The sequence below is a fragment of the Cetorhinus maximus genome, chromosome 1 (assembly GCF_964194155.1).
Source record: "Cetorhinus maximus chromosome 1, sCetMax3.hap1.1, whole genome shotgun sequence".
NCBI classification, from domain to species: domain Eukaryota; kingdom Metazoa; phylum Chordata; class Chondrichthyes; order Lamniformes; family Cetorhinidae; genus Cetorhinus; species Cetorhinus maximus.
Window position 1 is genome coordinate 188,848,745 of NC_135879.1, and position 17,019 is coordinate 188,865,763.

Consider the following 17,019-nt stretch of genomic DNA (forward strand, 5'->3'; position numbering starts at 1 on the left):
GACAATGGCATCAGTGAGGATTTCACCGTTCACAGGAAGATGGGTTGAGGTAAAGATGGAGCTCATGCTGAGTTTTTTGTTATGGGATGTGAGCATTTGTTCGCCATCCCTAATTGCCCTTGGACTGAATGGCTTGCTAGGCCATTTCAGAGGGCAGTTAGGAGTCAACCACATTGCAGCGGGTCTGGAGGTACATGTAGGCCAGACAGGGTAAGGACAGCAGATTTCCTTCCCTAAAGGACATTAGTGAACCAGATGGGTTTTTATGACAATTGACAATGTCTTGGTCATTATATTCCAGATTCCACTGGTTGAATTTAAATTCTATCAGTTCCATGGTGGGATTTGAACTCATGCCCCCACAGCATTACCCTGGGGCAGCCACATTATCACTACCTTACCATCTCCCCAAAGTGGAAGCAGATGTCCTTTGTGATGGTGATCACTTGGGTAAGAAGCTTAGTTTGGGGTTAAATTGGACATCAAGACTGCAAGTCGGAGACAGTGGTCAAGGAATGGATGGCAAGAACATGGAGCTGGCAGTAGAGATTCATTTTCATACCGGCCAGTCTGATTAACCGAGAAACCAGGGAGGTGACATTGACTGGGTTCAGGGTGTCCTATTAAAAAAGGAGCACAGTGATTAAGGCAGGTAAGGATAACGTTAAACTTGTTTTTAAAATCTAAAATAAATTGAATCACTTCAGGCTTTTGTATTTAATTCGCTCTATATGTCTGTCCATATAAGGATTATTGAGAGCCCAGGCCGCAAAAACAAGTATGACAAGACAGAAATGACGTTTTGAAATGAACCAGTTTCTTTTTCATTACGTAGAAAGTCTAAATATAAACCCGCCTTAAGATAAGCGGCCAGCTTCCTTGTTACATTGATTGAGAGACAGCTTTGCGTGACTGCCGTTGCTTGGGTGCTGTGTCTCTGGGATTCCCCGGCTTCAAGGTACTTTTAAAGGCACTAAAGGCCCTGAGTGTGTCTCAGCAACACAGGAGAAGCCATCGAGCAGCGCGCTTCACATTGCCGCCCGTCCGACACAACTGAAATAGTCCAGACTCCACAGACAGAATGAAAGTTCGCCTGGGCTCCGCAGCAAAGCACCCTGGCCGCCCGCGGCCCACTCCCTGCAAGGGTAAGTGTCCTCAGATCAGCCCCGTTCGAGGGTAAGAGGGATTCACTGGCCTCGCACTGTAAGCGATAGTTGTGAGTTGAGCTGCTCCAGTCGGAGTTGACGCTGGGGCAAAGTAAAATCCGAAGCGCGTCTGCTCGCATAAACATTTCTAATTGCGAAACAAATATCTTTAATAATGAAACCAAGTCGCGCGAACAGCGATGGAATAAGCTGTAGGGGATTTTAAAAAAAATATATGCAGTGCCTCAATTACTGAGGTTTAGTTAAAAATGATTGATTTTGGACAGAAAATTAAACCAACCTGCTATTGTTTTTGCTGCTTTCAGATCCCAAGGCTGTCAAGGAATGTGCATTGGAGCTGAGGAATATTGGAGATGTGTTCAACTTCCTCCAGCTCATGTTGAACACGTTCAAAGTGTTTCAACAGTCGACCTGAGCGGCCGAGCCGAGGCACATCGGAATTAACCCAAGGTTACAACACCAAAAATGGTTTTTAAAAAAAAAAACGTGGTCTCAGCTCTCTTTACCGGCTTTCTACACTGAGCTCGGCTCACTCAAATAGGATTCGTTTGGCCCTTGGAAGAAGTCAAGTCCGGGCATGCGCGGATGGCACCGCTTATAAAGAACGCATATGGTCGTCAAATGGGGAAGGGTTAATAAATAATAGCTTTGAGAGGAACTTGTTTCATGGGATGAATGATCAACCTGCTGGAGGATTAGACTGAATACTACACGCTGGAGAGCAAAAGGTGCGAAACATTGTAAAACGAAGGTTTATGTTGGTATCACACGTTTGTAAAATTGCAATGGCTGAATGTTAAATTGTAAAGTCGACCATAACAACACCTTTCTTGAGCCCAGTGGACAAAGGTGAGATTTTTGCTTGTGGGGGAAAAAAGTAGCAAATACTAGATAACATTTGAAATAAAACAGTTAACTCTGTATCTAGCAGATCTGTTGTGGATTTCGGGAATTTTACGTTTCATCTGAGATATTTTATACTCATTGAATAAGATGTTTGAATTTAAATTATTGTGCTGCATTGATACTAATGTGAAATGTTGGTTTAATGAATCAGATAACTATTTTGACTTTGTATGAACTAAAAGTAGCTATTCATGAGGAAACGTATACTGTAAGCAAACTTTTAAGTGTACAAAGAATCGCCAGTAAAAACACTTTTTAATATTTCATCCTCTATGAATGCCAGGTTATCTTACATATGTATAACAATTCTACTGTGAATAAACCTTGCAATAATTCTGAGTTGTTTGATACTGTAATTCTCTGCAGTTCGAAATAAATGTTTTTAAATCTGCACAACTGTTGTGGTCTGATTTGTGATCTCTGTCTTTATACCTTAGCCTCATTGATATCAAAACCCTAGCTATGGTTACCTCTAGACAGAATGGGGGAAAATTTAGACTTCCACTCAAAATGAATGGATGAAGCCTATGTGGCTGTGCTGTCTCAGTCAGAGTCAAGGAGATCTCTGATTTCTTTGTATCCCTCGGCACTCACAACTTTAATTGTTCTAAACCCTTAGCCCCTCTTGCTCATCACTCCTTCCCACAGTGAATACTTTTTAAAGTACAGGGCAAAGCTGAAACTTATGAATGAGGAATATTTGCTGTGGAAGGCAGGTCAGGGTAGTATAGCACCACTTTTCAGATTTTCAGAGTTGAATGGTTTATGGAAAAAACCATATCTGTAATGGCTGAACAAAAAAACATAACACAGTGCCTTTTGGGCACTCCCTACCCTTCCAAACATCCCATAAAGTTCCGTACCTAAGCCAGTGTAGTTGTAAGATTTGGCCTGGGAGTCACAGGTTACTCAAAAGGGGAGGTCGAAGTCTGGGGTGAATTTAAATAATTTTATTAAGAAGCCACAGTTTAGACATGATATATAAGCTAAATAGGTAGAAAAGACAACAACCCATACAGGTGAGAACAGTTCACTGGTCCTGGATCAGACAAATGGACAGATGAAGCGATTGATGTTGATCTCCATAGCTGACAGTGGCAGTCTCCTCAGAATGTTTCACTGGTCCTGAACTGGACAAACGGAGGGAGGAAGCAGGGGGATGCTGATCTCCATAGCTGGTGGTGGCAGTCTCTTCTTGAGCTAACCAAAATGGCATGGATCCCTATAGAGAAGCTCTTTTGTCTGAAGTAGTTTATGTTCCTCCCAAAAGCCCATTTATATGCTTTATTTCTAGGGGCTGGTGAATGGTGTGAGACAATCACATTGTTCGTTAGGACAGGTTTTCAAAGCAGATCCTTCCCATTTCAGTCAGAAGCCCATGAACTTATCTTGTGGTTTATGGCATGTTACGGCATCCTGTTTAACCTTTACTCAGACAGTTGGTTTAGATATGGGACATGAGATCCAACTTTATCAGGATTGTGCCAGGGCCTGTGCTAGAGCCATGTTCTTGGCAGAGAGGATTATACTGACCTGTGCCAGCCCAGCAGACTGGTATAGAATCTTTCTTAATAAAACAGCTTAAGATTTTATAAAAGCAAAATGCAGCAGGTGCTGCAAATATGAAATAAAAACAGAAAATACTGGAAATAGAGTATTTCCAGCATTTAATGATTTTATTTAAGGTTTTATAAGGTTATTAGACAGCCATTTCGTACAACAAGTACAAATCAGCCATGATCCAATTCAATGGTAGGTCAGGCATGAGTAGCTGGGCAACCTACTCCTGTTCCTATGTACTTGAGTGTTTGCAACTTATATGACCAGAGTTTACATTTCATATTCCCATACATCTTTATATATCCTCTGTTTAATAGAACATTGAGGGAGTGTGATAAGAGCGGGGCCATTAACAGTGAGAGGTGTCTGAGAACTTGTGTGGCGCAAATGTTACCTGCCACTTGTCAGCCCAAGCCTGGATAATGTTCAGGTCTTGCTGCATTTGAACATGGACTGCTTCAGTATCTGAGGAGTCACGAACAGTGCTGAACATTGTGCAATCATCAGCGAATATCCCCACTTCTGACCTTATGATGGAAAGAAGGTCATTGATGAAGCAGCTGAAGATGGTTGGGCCAAGAACACTACCCTGAGGAACTCCAGCAGTGACGTCCTGGAGCTGAGATGACTGACCTCCAACAACCGCAACCATCTTCCTTTGTGCTAGGTATGATTCCAACCAGTAGAGAGTTTTCCCCCTGAATCCCATTGACTCCAGTTTTGCTAGGATCCCTTGGTGCCACACACTGTCAAATGCGGCCTTGATGTCAAGGGCAGTCACTCTCACTTCACCTTGGGAGTTCAGCTCTTTAGTCCATGTTTGAACCAAGACTGTAATGAGGTCAGCAGCTGAGTGGCCCTGACGGAATCCAAACTGGGCATCAGTGAGCAGGTTATTGCTAAGCAAGTGCTGCTTGATAGCACTGTTGATGACCCCTTCTGTTACTTTACAGATGATCGAGAGTAGACTGATGGGGCGGTAATTGGCTGGGTTGGATTTGTCCTGCATTTTTTGTCTACAGGACATCCTTGGGAAATTTTCCACACAGCCGGGTAGATGCCAGTGTTGTAGCTGTACTGGAACAGCTTGGCTAGGGGCGCGGCAAGTTCTGGAGCACAAGTCTTCAGTAATATTGCCGGAATATTGTCAGGGCCCATAGCCTTTGCAGTATCCAGTGCCTTCAGCCGTTTCTTGATATTAGGAATTGAATTGGCTGAAGACTGGCATCTGTGATGCTGGTGACCTCTGGAGAAGGCCGAGATGGATCATCCACTTGGCACTTCTGGCTGAAGATTGTAGCAAATGCTTCAGCCTTTTCTTTTGATGTGCTTGGTTCCTCCATCATTGAGGATGGGGATATTTGTGGAGCCTCCTCCTCCAATGAGTTGTTTAATTGTCCACCACCATTCACGACTGGATCTGGCAGGACTTAGGAGCTTAGATCTGATCCGTTGGTTGTGGGATTGTTTAGCTCTGTCTATTGCATGCTGCTTATGCTGTTTGGCACACAAGTAGTCCTGTGTTGTAGCTTCACCAGTTTGGCACCTCATTTTTAGGTATGCCTGGTGCTGCTCCTGATATGCTCTCCTGCACTCTTCATTGAACCAGGGTTGATCCCCTGGCTTGATGGTAATGGTAGAGTGGGGGATATGCCAGTCCATAAGGATACAGATTGTGTTCGAGTACAATTTTGCTGTTGCTGATGGCCCACAGTGCCTCATGGATGCCCAGTCTTGAGTTGCTAGATCTATTCAAAATCTATCCCATTTAGCCTGGTGGTAGTGCCACACTGGATGCAGGGTATCCTCAATGTGAAGGTGGAACTTCGTCTCCACAATGACTGTGCAGTGGTCACTCCTCATGGACAGAGGCATCTGCGGCAGGCAGGTTGGTGAGGATGAGTTCAAGAATTTTTTTCCCTCTTGTTGGTTCCCTCAACACCTGCTGTAGACCCAGTCTAGTCGTTATGTCCTTTAGGACTCGGCCAGTTCAGTCAGTAATCACTCTTGGTGATGGACATTGAAGTCCCCCACCCAGAGTATATTCTGCACCCTTGCCACCCTCAGTGCTTCCTCCAAGTGACATTCAACATGAAGGAGTACTGATTCATCAGCTGAGGGAGGGCGGTATGTGGTAATCAGTAGGAGGTTTCCTTGCCCATGTTTGACCAGATGCCATGAGATTTCATGGGGTCTGGGATCGATGTTGAGGACTCCCATCATCCTCAATGAGTGTATACCGCTGTGCCGCCACCTCTGCTGGGTCTGTCCTACAGGTAGGACAGGGCATACCCAGGGACAGTGAATGTGGTGTCTGGGACATAGTCTTCTTCACAGAATCATAACTTAGAGACAATGTCAGGCTGTTGCTTAACTAGTCTGAGACAGCTCTCCCAATTTTGGCACCAGCCCCCAGATGTTAGTAAGGAGGACTTTGCAAGGTCAACAGGGCTGAGTTTGCTGTTGTTGTTTCTGAAGCCTGGTGGTCCGTCGAGTTTCATTCCTTTTTTGAGTAGTGGATTGATACAACTGAGTGGCTTATAGACCATTTCAGAGGGCATTTAAGTGTCAGCCACATTGTTGTGGGTCTGGAGTCACGTGTAGGCCAGCCTAGGTAAGGATGGCAGATTTCCTTCCCTAAAAGGATATTCAGAATCACAGAATCACACAGTGCAGAAGAGGCCCTTCGGCCCATCGAGTCTGCACCAACACGTGAGAAACATCTGACCTACCTACCTAATACCATTTACCAGCACTTGGCCCATAGTCTTGAATGTTATGACATGCCAAGTGCTCATCCAGGTACTTTTTAAAGGATGTGAGGCAACCCGCCTCCACCACCCTCCCAGGCAGTGCACTCCAGACCGTCACCACTCTCTGGGTAAAAAAGCTTTTCCTCACATCCCCCCTAAACCTCCTGCCCCTCACCTTGAAATTATGTCCCCTCGTGACTGACCCTTCAACTAAGGGGAACAGCTGCTCCCTATCCACCCTGTCCATGCCCCTCATAATCTTGTACACCTCGATCAGGTCGCCCCTCAGTCTTCTCTGCTCCAACGAAAACAACCCAAGCCTATCCAACCTCTCTTCATAACTTAAATGTTTCATCCCAGGCAACATCCTGGTGAATCTCCTCTGCACCCCCTCCAGTGCAATCACATCTTTCCTATAATGTGGTGACCAGAACTGCACACAGTACTCCAGCTGTGGCCTCACCAAGGTTCTAAACAACTCCAACATGACCTCCCTACTTTTGTAATCTGTGCCTCGATTGATATAGGCAAGTGTACCAGTGAGCCAGATGGGGTTTTACAACAGTCGACAATGCTTTCATGGCTGTCATTAGACTTTTAATTCCAGATTTTTATTGAATTCCACCATCTGCCGTGGCACGATTCAAACCCGGGTCCCCAGAGCCAGGTCCCGTGGGTCTCTGGAATACTAGTCAATGACAATACCACTATGCCATCGCCTCCCCATTTACCAGTCATGGTTCTGTAGCCTGAATTTCGAAAGTTTCAGTTGACCTCAACAGCTTCGTGGGATGGCAAGTTACAGATTTCTATTACCCTTTGTGTGAAGAAGTGCTTTCTGACATCATCCCTGAACAGTCTAGCTCTAATTTTATGTCCCCTTGTAGTGAACTACTCCATCTGAGGAGATAGATTCCCTCTAGATATCTACCCTATCAAATCCATTAAGCATCTGAAACACCTCAAATTAGATCACCCATTAAACTTATATATTCAAGAGAAAATGAGCATAGTCTCCATAGTCCCCATTGCGAGCCGCAGTGACCACATCTGCATCAAGCGTTGGTTGCTGGAGGAACTCCAGCTCAGAATTGATGAGCTGGAGTCCGAGCTCCGGACGCTGCGGCACATCCGGGAGGGGGAGAGTTACCTGGATGCTTTGTTTCAGGAGGCGATCACACCCGGTAGATTAAGTAACTCAAATTCGGTCAGTGGTCAGGGTCAGCAGGGTGTGACTGCAAGTGAGGCAGGTAGAGGGATCCTGTGTTCAGGAACAGAGGAGCCTCAGCTCTTGATCTTGTCCAACAGGTACGAGGTACTTGCTCCCTGTGTGGATGAGGAACAGGGCTGTAGGGAGGATAAGCCAGCTGACCACGGTACCGTGGCACAGGAGGCCATTCAAGAGGGGGGAGCAAAAAGACAAGAGGTAGTTGTAGGGGATTCTATAATTAGGGGAATTGATAGCATCCTTTGTAAGCAGGATCGAGAGTCCTGCATGGTATGTTGCCTGCCCGGTGCCAGGGTGAGGGACATCTCTGACCGGCTTGAAAGGATATTGGAGAGGGAGGGGGAGGATCCAGTTGTTGTGGTCCACGTCGGGACAAATAACATAGGTAAGACTAGGAAAGAGGACCTGTTTGGGGATTATCAGGAATAGGAACTAAATTAAAGAACAGGTCCTCAAGGGTTATAATCTCCGGATTACTACCCGAGCCATGTGCAAATTGGCATAGGGACGCGAGAATAAGGGAAGTAAACATGTGGCTAAAGGAGTGGTGCGGGAAAAGAGGGGTTCCATTTCATGGGGCACTGGCATCAGTATTGGAACAGGAGGGATCTGTACCGTTGGGACGATCTCCACCTGAACCGATCTGGGACCAATGTTCTAGCGAAAAGGGTAAATAAGGTGGTCAACAGGACTTTAAAATAGAAAGAGGGGGGAAAGGGAAGGGTAAACTCCAAGAAGTATGACTAATGGGAAACAAAGCAGCAGGTTAGCGTGTGGAGGGGTAGATTCAACTTCATGGAAAATTATGAAAAAACTGAAAAGAAAGGAGAGCCCAGGAGAGGGTATTAAATTCTCCAGAACACAAAATAGGACAGAGTGTTTGGAAAGGGCTACGAATCTAACTTCAAGCACATCAGATAAAGGGACGACAATGAGAAAGGGGACGGGAAATACAGGACTGAAGGTGTTGTATCTGAATGCACGCAGTATACGAAATAAGGTAAATGAGCTTGTGGCGCAGATTGAAATTGGCAGGTATGATGTGGTGGGCATCACGGAGACATGGCTACAAGGGGATCAGGACTGGGAGCTAAATATGCAAGGATATACATCCTATCGAAAAGATAGGCAGGTTGGCAGAGGGGGTGGGGTTGCTTTGTTAGTAAGAAATAAAATTAAATCGATAGCAAGAAACGACGTAGGGTCAGATGATGTAGAATCTGTGTGGGTAGAATTGAGGAATCGTAAAGGTAAAAAAACCATAATGGGAGTTATGTACAGGCCTCCGAACAGTAGTCAGGATGTGGGGCACAAGATACACCAGGAGATAGAAAAGGCGTGTAAGAAAGGCAAGGTTACAGTGATCATGGAGGATTTCAATATGCAGGTAGACTGGGAAAATCAGGTTGGTAGTGGATTCCAAGAAAAGGAATTTGTGGAATGTCTACGAGATGGCTTTTTGGAGCAGCTTGTGGTGGAGCCCACTAGGGAACGGGCAATTCTAGATTTAGTGATGTGTAATGAGGCAGATTTGATAAGGGAGCTTAAGGTGAAGGAACCCTTAGGAGGAAGTGACCATAATATGATAGAATTTACCCTACAATTTGAGAGGAAAAAGCTGGAATCAGATGTAACGGTATTACAGTTGAATAAAGGCAATGACAGAAGCATGAGAGAGGAGCTGGCCAGAATTGACTGGGAGATGAGCCTAGCAGGAAAGACAGTGGAACAGCAATGGCAGGAGTTTCTGGGAGTAATTTGGGAGACACAGCAAAAATTCATCCCTAGGAAGAAGCATACTAAAGGAAGGACGAGGCAACCATGGCTGACATGGGAAGTCAGGGACAGTATAAAAGCTAAAGAGAAAGCATACAGTGCGGCGAAGAGCAATGGGAAACCAGGGGATTGGGAAGTCTACAAAGACCAACAGAGGATAACCAAAAAAGAAATAAGGAGGGAGAAGATTAAATATGAGGGTAAACTAGCCAGTAATATAAAAGAAGATTACAAGAGTTTTTTAAGATATATAAAGGGTAAGAGAGAGGCAAAAGTGGACATTGGGCCGCTGGAAAATGATGCTGGAGAAGTATTAATGGAGAACAAAGAAATGGCGGAGGAACTCAATAGGTACTTTGCGTCAGTCTTCACGGTGGAAGACCCGAGTAACACCCCCAAAGTTCAAGAGAGTCGGGGGTCAGAGGTGAGTATGGTGGCCATTACCAAGGAGAAGGTGCTAGGAAAATGGAAAGGTCTGAAGGTGGAGAAATCACCTGGACCAGATGGATTACACCCCAGATTTCTGAAGGAGATAGCTGAAGAGATAGTGGAGGCATTAGTGGTGATCTTTCAGGAATCACTGGAGTCAGGGAGGGTCCCAGAGGGCTGGAAAATCGCTAATGTAACCCCCCCTGTTTAAGAAGGGAGTGAGGCAAAAGACAGGAATTTGCCTGACAAATCTGTTAGAATTCTTTGAGGAGGTAACGAGTAGGTTAGACAAAGGAGAGCCAATGGATGTTATCTACTTGGACTTCCAGAAGGCCTTTGACAAGGTGCCGCACAGGAGGCTGCTCAGTAAGATAAGAGCCCATGGTGTTAGAGGCAAGGTACTAGCATGGATAGAAGATTGGCTGTCTGGCAGGAGGCAGAGAGTGGGGATAAGGGTGTCCTTCTCAGGATGGCGGCCGGTGACTAGTGGAGTTCCGCAGGGGTCAGTGTTGGGACCACAACTTTTCACTTTATACATTAATGATCTAGATGAAGGAACTGAGGACATCCTGGCTAAGTTTGCAGATGATACAAAGATAGGTGGAGGGACAGGTAGTATTGAGGAGGTGGGGAGGCTGCAGAAGGATTTGGACAGGTTAGGAGAATGGGCAAAGAAGTGGCAGATGGAATACAACGTCGGGAAGTGTGAGGTCATGCACTTTGGTAGGAAGAATAGAGGCATAGACTATTTTTTAAATGGGGAGCGAATTCAGAAATCTGGAGTGCAAAGAGACTTGGGAGTCCTAGTCCAGGATTCTCTTAAGGTTAACTTGCAGGTTGAGTAGGTAGTTAGGAAGGCAAATGCAATGTTGGCATTTATTTCGAGAGGACTAGAATATAAAAGCAGGGATGTGCTGCTGAGGCTTTATAAGGCTCTGGTCAGACCACATTTAGAATATTGTGAGCAATTTTGGGCCCCGTATCTCAGGAAGGATGTGCTGGCCCTGGAGAGGGTCCAGAGAACGATCCCAGGAATGAAAGGCTTAACATATGAGGAACGTTTGAGGACTCTGGGTCTATACTCGATGAAATTTAGAAGGATGAGGGGGATCTGATTGAAACTTACAGAATACTGAAAGGCCTGGATAGAGTGGACGTGGGGAAGATGTTTCCATTAGTAGGAGAGACTAGGACCCGAGGGCACAGCCTCAGAGTAAAGGGAAGACCTTTTAGAACAGAGATGAGGAGAAACTTCGTTAGCCAGAGAGTGGTGAATCTATGGAATTCATTGCCACAGAAGGGTGTGGAGGCCAGGTCATTGATTGTATTTAAGACCGAGATAGATAGGTTCTTGATTGGTAAGGGGATCAATGGTTACGGGGAGAAGGCGGGAGAATGGGGTTGAGAAACTTATCAGCCATGATTGAATGGCGGAGCAGACTCGATGGGCCAAATGGCCTAATTTCTGCTCCTATGTCTTATGGTCTTACGGGCTATAGTCATTTGTACTTATAATTCAACCCTTTTAGCCTAATAAAATCAAAATTCCTCCTGCCTCTGGTTTTTGTTCTGTGAATCACTCCCTCACTTTTAGTTTCCCTTCTTTCCCATTTTTGGTTTCTTTTCTTCACGTGTTCTCGGATTGCTTCCTGGTCCTCACAATTTCTCACACATGTGCTAGCATAAAAACACAAGTAAGGACACTCAACTGCAGGAGCCCCAACCCTCATAAGGTACACGCAATAACATTTGCAGATGCCATATGATTGATGCTATGTGAGTGGGTGTCATGTGAGCAGATGTCACATGATCAAGTTTCTACAATATCTAAACAGTGTTAAAAGCCGAAGTTGGGTCTGGACGTTGACGGGTTGTGTGACTAAACTAATGACTAGTTAAAGTTGCTGAGCCAGTAAATACAATCCTTGTTATGTTTTCACTGTGGTATTTAGGCGCCACCATTCACTATTTTGAAGGAAATGTGCATTAACATCAGATCATTGTTTTCCATCCTTGCCATTTTGTTTCCTAGTCACCGACTCCATAAGGGGAATTTTACGGCCCCTCCCAGCGTATTCGAAGATGGCAGGGGCACGTAAAATAAAAAGAGAAAGGAAAAGGGCATCTGGCCCACCGCCTTCCTGCCCACCCCTGAGCGGTCCCCATGTTACAGTGGGCATTGTCAGCCGGCCTTAGACCCACCGAAGCCCTTAAGCTGCCTGTTTCTGCCTCCACCGCCAGAACACAATGGGCAGAAGGCAGAAAGAAAGTGGCCAGCCCACTACTTTCACAACTTGGGGTAAAAAGCAGGAAGGGGAGTACCTCTGCTGTAGGCGGGGAGCGATCTCCTGTGACCCTCTCCCCTTATCGAACGTACCCCCACCCCTCCCCATGCAGCTCCCTTGTTCGGGTCCCGATCCTGACCAAAAATCCCGCTTGCCTTTCAGTGCAACGTCCATGTTCGTGCGTCCCGGGACTCTCCTGCAGTCCCAGCGGGGAGAGGAACTGAGTACTGAAACTGCGGTTTTACTGGAAATACTCGCTTGCTGTGGTACTTTCCCAGTCACAGGGATACACAGAACTCTTTGCACATTCGTAATAGCTCCCGTGCCACATGCTATATAAATTCTGCCAAGAGTTCAAAGCTCCATTCAACCCCAGCCAACTGTTCGAGCAAGTGGACTCCTACTGCTGCGTACTTCTTGACTGCTTTATATCCCACTTGGAACAGGAGCAAAGATTAATGAAGCCAGTAACGCGGACAAACTTCAAAGGATCGGAGTGTCAGGAATTCCCTGCAGGTGAGCGCACTTTGCGCCGTCGAAAGATTCAAATATGATCGTTTATCTGCCGATTACGACGCCAATATTGGCAATGGTAGTCCAGGCCTTTACTACGCTTTCTGCAGTCTATATGAGTTAGATTTTCTTTCCTTTAGGAGTTAAGATTTCTTTACTGGTATTGTATCTCATGCAGATATACTTACTACAATTGTATTCAATTCTTTTCTGTGCAGTATTCGCTGTAATGACTAACCCGGACAGCCTGAATTCTGGAGGGTGATCAGGATTAAATACAGTTTTTGCTGGGGGTTCTCCGGGTGATAGGCGCGGTGCGTCAATACAATGCTCTTTTATTTCTGAGACTGAATGGCGTGAAATTCTCTTGTCTGTTTATTGAGGGAGCTATCTGAAATTAGTTTAATTTCCCCACAACGAAGCTCTCTAAATGCAAATTGTTGTTAAGTTTGGGTAGTCATGAGAGCCCAAAACTACACAAAAGGAGGCTGGTGGCAGATGTGGAGAAATTGGCACTGATGTAACAGTTGGAGCAGAATAGTGGAAGTTTAACTCTGCGCATAATCTGCATTACACCAGATTTATTGATGCCAATAATGAGTAACAAAAGTAGAAAAAAATGCAAGTCTTCAGAAATGAAATCCCTAACCCTAATGAACATTATATAAAAAAAAAGAAACAAAAACAGAAAATGCTGGAGAAACTCAGCAGGTCTGACAGCATCTGTAAAGAGAGAAACAGAGTTAACGTTTCCAGTCTGTGTGACCCTTCTTCAGAGCTGAATTTTCTGTTTCTGTTTTTGTTTCAAATTTCCAGCATCGGCAGTATTTTGCTTTTATTACAGAAAAATACTTGATTTAGGGTCAGAATAAGGTTTTATATTTTAGAGTCAAATATAATAGCAATGATGTGTTTATTCTAGATCTAAAAGTCATGAAGGAGTTGGCACAACAGATGAGGAAGATGGGAGATTCCCTGCACCTGAGACATATAATACTCAACTCTCTCCAATCTGAACAAAGCCACAAGAAAACCTGCAGAAAAACAAGAAAAAAATGAAACAATGGCTAAATAAGGTCATTTAATGACTGCTTTCTTGGAAAACAATAATGAATTGATGCCATTCTTGAAGATTGAGAGAAAGTGGGACAGTCAGATTCCTGGTACGTTCAAACCATGCGACTGTAAGGGGCCAGGGGGTGACAGCATTAGACAGCCAACGGAACTGTGAGCGGCTCCAGAGGAAAACCGGATAAAATAGGGCCATGAAAAACCACTTAAAATAAAGACAACATTTTACATCTTACTGTTAAATAATGAACATGATTGTAAAATGATCATAAAATGGAGTCAATTTCTGCACTTGTGGGACATGGGCTTAAATTAAAAAGCTGTGTGTGGATCCTGTGTTAAGTGCTTTAAATAACCCAGGAGACTATAACATTCAGTACAATACCAAGCATGTTGTAAAATTAATAAAATTGAGAGTTGGATGAGTACATGAAAGAAATCAAGTATTCGTGTATCTTGGAACATGCTTTAAAATACGGAAACATATGCACATGTATAATGCAAAAGCTGCATTGTCCTTATGTTTCACTTAATTTATGTAGTGCTTGATTTCATTGTAAACTTAGATTGCTATTATTATTACCTAGTGATTATTGACCTTGGCATGAAGTTGTCTTCATAACTTTCAAGTTGTCAATGCATTAACTTACCTAAAAAATTAAAATCCACAATTCCTATGATTACCTCACATCCTGCTGCCTTGTATTAAGAAAATACTGTAAGGGGAGAATCTTGTTCACTTTTTAAAAAATGAGGATTGGGGCTATTTCCAGATCCCAACAATGCAATGGGTGTCAGGGCACCCACCTTGGAAATCTTCCTGGAGATGACCAATTAAGACCACCTTCAGGACTGCCATCCAATTAAGGATGATGGGTATGCTCCTGTGGCTGCAGGCCAATCAGAGGGCCCGTAGCCTTGGAAGAGGAGCAGCACCACCAGTGGAGGGGCGTGGTGGGGGGCTGCTACTGCAGGAAGAGGAACTTGAGGCGCCCTCTGCAGTGGTGTTCAACACCTCAATATGATGGCCAGCAGCCACAGCTGTGATCCACTGCTGGCTGCGACTCCAGCGGGGTTGCGGGGAGGGTTGAAGGATGAATCATGCCAGTTCACTGCAACTGCCGCCAGGCACCTGCTGGGCTAGACCTTCAGTGGGTGATCCCTCCACAACCGGGCAGATCTCAGCAGTGACCTGACCTGACACTAATACCTCTGACTCTCCTCCCCTTTTCTGCCTTCAAGCCTGTGGGACTGGCCGGATTCTGCCCCAAGGATCATCAGCAGCCTTAAGTACAATCTTCACAGGATCACAAAACAAAAACAGAAACAGAAATACCTGGAAAAACTCAGCAGGTCTGGCAGCATTGGTGGAGAAGAGCACAGTTGACGTTTCGGGTCCTCATGACCAACTTGTTCTCTTGAACAGCTCTCCTCCATTTGGCTGAACTTGTTCTCCTTCCTCGAACAGAGGCCAGAACAGTCCCCATCCACCACTGCTCTCCTCCGTCTGGCTGAACTTGTTCTCTGCTCCAACAACTCATTGACACCAACACCCATCCAGGACCCTCCACCCCTGCCTGTCCCTCTGTCCCCATCCCGTCTTCCAATCCCAGCCCCGGCCGTGTATTCACCATACCCCCTGACCTTCCCCTCTCCGACGCTGAACATTCAGTGCTCAGCAAAGGACTTAGTTTCATACCCTTACGCCCTCATCTCAATGAATTTCGGGCTTGGCACGATGCTGAACTCTTCTTCTGCCGCCTTCGTCTCCGTGCTCACTTCTTTGGGCAGGAGTCCTCTCCCCGTTCAACGGATCCTTTTACCCACCTCCAATAATCTCCCTCCACCTGGACCCCTCCCTCTGGATTCTTATCTTCTCTTGATCTTTTCATTGAGAACTGTCGGCGTGACATTAGTCATCTCATTTTCTCTGCTCCTCTCACCCATTCTAACTTGTCTTTCTCTGAACTTACTGCACTACGTTCTCTCAGGTCCAACCCTAACATTGTCATCAAACCTGCTGACAAGGGTGGTGCTGTTGTTGTCTAGCGCACTGACCTCTACCTCGCAGAGGCTAAGCATCAACTCGCAGACACTTCCTCCTACCTCTCTCTGGACCATGACCCCACCACTGAACATCAAGCCATTGTTTCCACGACTGTCACTGACCTCATCTCCTCTGGAAATCTTCCTTCCACAGCTTCCAACCTGATAGTCGCCCAACCTCGGACGGCCCGCTTCTACCTCCTACCCAAAATCCACAAACAGGACTGTCCCGGCAGACCGATTGTGTCAGCCTGTTCCTGCCCCACGGAACTCATTTCTCGCTATCTTGACTCCCTTCTCTCTCCCCTTGTCCAGTCCCTTCCCACCTACATCCGTGATTCCTTTGACACCCTACGTCACATCAACCATTTCCAGTTCCCTGGCCCCAACCGCCTCCTCTTCACCATGGACGTCCAATCCCTCTACACCTCCATCCCCCACCGGGATGGTCTGGTGGCTCTCCGCTTCTTCCTCGAACAGAGGCCCGAACAGTCCCCATCCACCACTGCTCTCCTCTGTCTGGCTGAACTTGTTCTCAGGTCATGAGGACTCGAAACGTCAACTGTGCTCTTCTTCACTGATGCTGCCAGACCTGCTGAGTTTTTCCAGGTATTTCTGTTTCTGTTTTTGTTTTGGATTTCCAGCATCCGCAGTTCTTTGCTTTTATCTTCACAGGATCACACTTCACTTCCCAGTAAGTGTTGAGCAGATCATCGCTGACACCTTAAAACAAAAGAAAAATATTGTGGATGCCGGAAATCGGTAATTAAAACAGAAAATGTTCATATTTCAGGACTGGTTCTGACGAATGGTACTCCAACTGAAACTTTGGAGGGAACTTTTACTGACCTGACCTGGAGGGAATGGATCAGTCAGAAGGTTGTGGGGAACCCACAATTTAGTATTTCCCCACAGCCTGCCAATATTGTCGTTGATCATTTCCCCACCCGGAGGCTGGTCCGATTAACAGTCTGAGTCTCCAGTCGGCCGGGGAGTCTGTCACTAAAGGCCACAGCAGCAGATAAGTCCCAGTCTGGGATGGGGAGATGGGGGAGTATTTGGGGCTGGGTGTGGGCAGCAGTGATTGGGTCAATCATGTGGGCTGCTGATTCCAGGGGAGAAGTTGGGGGATGTCTGAGGGATGAGGTCTAAGGTCTCCTGGTTGGGGGTGTGGTGTGGACTCAGATATCTGACAGGCACATTGGAGGCTTAGGTGGGATGGTGGTGCAGAGTCGACTGGGCTGAGTGTGCCTTTTTCGTGTCCAATGCTTTGGTTGATGCTGAGT

At 45.7% G+C, this 17,019-nt stretch overlaps 2 long non-coding RNA genes across 2 annotated transcripts in view; both read left to right on the top strand.

Annotated features, from left to right (window-relative positions):
- Positions 1-868: 868 nt before the first annotated feature.
- Positions 869-17,019, top strand: part of LOC144686088 (uncharacterized) — a 185,036-nt gene continuing 168,885 nt past the window's right edge. The window contains exons 1-2 of the long non-coding RNA XR_013577849.1: positions 869-1,145; positions 1,472-2,414. This is a non-coding gene — a long non-coding RNA (uncharacterized LOC144686088). The remainder of the gene's footprint in view (positions 1,146-1,471; positions 2,415-17,019) is intronic.
- On the top strand, positions 12,433-14,367 carry LOC144690663 (uncharacterized). The gene is made up of 2 exons (XR_013578932.1): positions 12,433-12,619; positions 13,539-14,367. It is a non-coding gene; the product is annotated as an uncharacterized LOC144690663 (long non-coding RNA).